This window comes from Puma concolor, chromosome B1 (assembly GCF_028749965.1).
Source record: "Puma concolor isolate L17-30 chromosome B1, mPumCon1.1.hap2, whole genome shotgun sequence".
Classification (NCBI taxonomy): Eukaryota; Metazoa; Chordata; class Mammalia; order Carnivora; family Felidae; genus Puma; species Puma concolor.
This window is the reverse complement of record NC_141670.1, coordinates 80,305,883-80,309,414: the sequence shown is the minus strand read 5'-3', so window position 1 is coordinate 80,309,414 and position 3,532 is coordinate 80,305,883. Positions and strand designations below refer to the sequence as shown.

Here is a 3,532-nt window from a genome sequence, read left to right as displayed (position 1 = left end):
TTTTTAATGTTTTTACCTTATTTTAGGGGGGGTGGGAAGGGGCAGAAAGAGACGGAGAGAGGGATATCCCAAGCAGGCTCTGTGCTGTCAGTGCAGACCCCAACATGGGGCTTGAATCCACAAACCGTGAGATCATGACCTGAGCTGAATCAAGAGTTGGAGTTTTAACTGACTGAACCCCCGAACACCCCTACCATTTTAACCACTTTTAAGTACACAATTCAGGAGCATTAAATATATTTGTAACATGCAACCATCACCACTATTTCCAGAACTTTTCATCATCCCAAACAGATACCAAACCTGTTAAACAAAAACTTAAAAATATATATTAAAATATATTACCAGGTGCATGGGTGGACTCAGTCAGTTAAGCTTCTGACTTTAGCTCAGGTCATGATCTGTTTGTGAGTTTGAGCCCTGCATTGGGCTCTGTGCTGACAGCTCAGAGCCTGGAGCTGCTTCGGATTCTGCATCTCTCTCTCCCCTCTCTCTGTCTCTATCTGCCCCTCCCCTGCTCATATTGTTTCTCTCTCTCTCTCTCTCTCTCTCTCTCTCAAAAATAAGCGTTAAAAAGTATATTACCATTCTCTTGCTTTATGTTATTAAATCCCATCAGCAATACTCTTCCCCCTTCCTAATATCTTAGAATTCTTTTGTATTAGTCAGAATAGGACAGGCTGTACCATGGTAACACATAACCCCCAAATCCTATGGCTAACAGATTCAGTTCTTACTCAAGTTTCATAGTCTACACCAGCCAGTGAGTGTACTTGCTTCTCAGTCTTTCAGAGGCTCAGGCTAAGGGAGACCCAATCATGTCATGGCTTCAGAGTTTGGAACATGAGGCCTTCAAGGTTACCAAGACAGGGCAAGGAAGTGCTGTAGAGCCTTGAACCAGCAATCAAATGCTTTAGCCTGGAAATGGCACATGCCACTTGTAAGAACTTTGTTAGACCTGGTAACACGGTGGAAGGGGACACGTACATTCCTTCCTTGTTATCTGAAAGAGAGGAGAACTGGGTATGTGGTCTCTACATCTTCATCTGTACCCTCCCTGATACAAAATTGGCCTCATTTAACTATTTGCATTTTTTTCCTATTAGTGAAGCCCACACGTTAACGTTTTACTTTATGTAGTGCCACAAGAAATCCTGGAATAAGTGAAAACAGTTAATTTAGAAGAATAGTAATTTGATCTAAGTGACAAGTCACATATCACAGAGTAATATATAAACACTGCTGTGGCTGACATGTTAAATTGCCATCTTTGGGCCCAGTTTTCTTCATAAATTCTAAATAAAAAAATTGAGTTTATATATTTATTTTGAGAGAGAGAGAGAGAGAGTATGAATGGGGGAGGGGTAGAGACAGAGGGTGAGAGGGAAAGAGAGCATCTCAAGCAGGCTCTGCCCTGTCAGCGCAGACCCTGATGCCAGGCTTGAACCCATGAAACTGTGAGATCATGACCTGAGCCGAAACCAAGAGTCAGACGCTTAACAGACTGAGCCACCCAGGTGCCCCAACAAATTATAACTTTTGAAGTACATGCTGAACTTTTTAGTAGCACTGGGCCCTCTGGTTTTCATGTGGTTAGGCATGTCATTGTGGACGCACCATGGAGGATGATAAATATTGACCAACACTTGACAAGTTCATTAGCAACTTTTTTAAGAAATGGGAAATCAGTACTTGATTTCTCATTAAACATGCATTCTTTCTTTCAGCTCATTCCTGCCAAAAGTTATCTTTTGTACAAAAAAAAAAGTTACCAATCAGTAAAGTACTTACATAGTCATACATTTGTACAGCACAATAAAGGACAAATGACTGTAGGTGTGGAGTTTGGATTACTCTATGTTCGATAGTAGCTCTACTCACCCTCATTTTCTTTTATACCTTACACTCAACCTGTAAGTGTTTATGCTTCATGTTGACTCCGATAGCCAGACAACTTCACTCATCTTGCAGGTTACTGCATGGGCCATTCTACTGACACATCAAATAGCCAGCAAGAGTAGCAGTGTAAAACCACTTCTCCTATGGCCACTGGAAGGAGTAACTGTTCCCACCTGATCATATTCCTGGGGGGTTTCATTGTACCCACAGGTGCCCTTTATGTGGTTCTTGAAAGTGTGTTGGTTACACTGCTTCTGGAAAGGTCAGTAAAAGAGAGGTACGTTATCCTTAGTCACCTTTCAGGTTTTCTACTTGTCAAAGTAAGAACTCTGTTCACTGCTTATGTGTCTCATGTACTACTAGATGAGACCATGGCTGGAGACTAAATACAGGGTAGAGGTCCAGGAATCCATCTTGGCTTAGTTTTTTTAAAAATCTTTTCAATGCAATTATTTATAGTAAAACTCCATTTAAAAATGACACATCTGGGGCACTGAGGTGGCTCAGTAAGTTGAGCGTCTGACTCTTGATTTCAGCTCAGGTCATGATCTCACAGTTGTGAGATGGAGTGCCCCATGGAGCTTTACGTGGAGTCTGCTTGAGATTCTCTCTCTCCCTCTCCCTCTGCCCCTCCCCTGCTCACATGCATTCTCTCTCTCTCTCTCTCTCTCTCTCTCCCTTTCTCTCTCTTGCTTTCTCTCAAAAAAAAAAAAAGTAAAAAAAAAAAAAAAAGACACATTCAGGGGAAAATTGTAAAAGGGAGGGGATTCCAAAGGTGTAAAGCAGGCCAGTTACAGTCAAAGGGGGATATAATAGGGTTCCACAGAGGAACGGAACCAACAGAATAAGTACAAAATATGTACAGATATAGATGAGGAGATTTATTGTAGAAATTGGCTTGTGTGGTTATGGGGACTGAGAAGTCCCCCAGTGTGTCATCTACAAGCTGGTGAATCAGGAAAACTGGTGGTGTGTAATTCAGTCTGAGAACCAGGGTGAGGGCTGTTGGTGTAAGCCCTGGAGTTTGAAGCCCCAAGAATCAGAAGCCCCAGTGGCTGATGTCCAATGCCTGAGGGCAGGAAAAGATGGATGTCTCAATTGAAGAAGAGAGACAGGGAATTTGCCCCTCCGTTGCCTTTTTGTTGTAATTGGGCTCTCCATGAATTGGATTGGATGATGCCTGCTCATGTTGGTGAGGGTAGATCTATTCACTCAGTCTACTGAATCAAATACTAATCTCTTCCAATACCCTCACGAACACATCCTGAAGTAATGTTTAACCAGCTCTCTGGGCATCCCTTAGCCCAGTCAAGTTGGCACATAAAACCATCAGAGAGGACTTAAGGTCATGTGACTTAGAGCTAAGTGATCAAAGTTGATAACCTAATGGCTTGTTTGTGCCATGGGCTGCTAGATTTTCTCTCAGAACATAAAGGAGGAGGGTGTTACTGTTTTTTGTTTTATCTTCACCAAATAACTAATTCCAAATATGCCCCACAATTTCCATGAAGGTCCACTGCCAATTATCCAGTTCTAGATAGGCCAATCTAGCAGGCACTGGGTCTAGTATTATTTAATCAGTCTAGGTATTAATTAATCTCTGAGTGCAAGGGGAAAAACCCTGATTCTGGCA

General features: G+C 42.2%; 1 protein-coding gene across 1 annotated transcript in view; it reads right to left on the bottom strand.

The window, feature by feature from the left end:
- PRMT9 (protein arginine methyltransferase 9) overlaps window positions 1-3,532 on the bottom strand; it is a 95,008-nt gene that overhangs the window by 81,653 nt on the left and 9,823 nt on the right. The window lies entirely within an intron of this gene.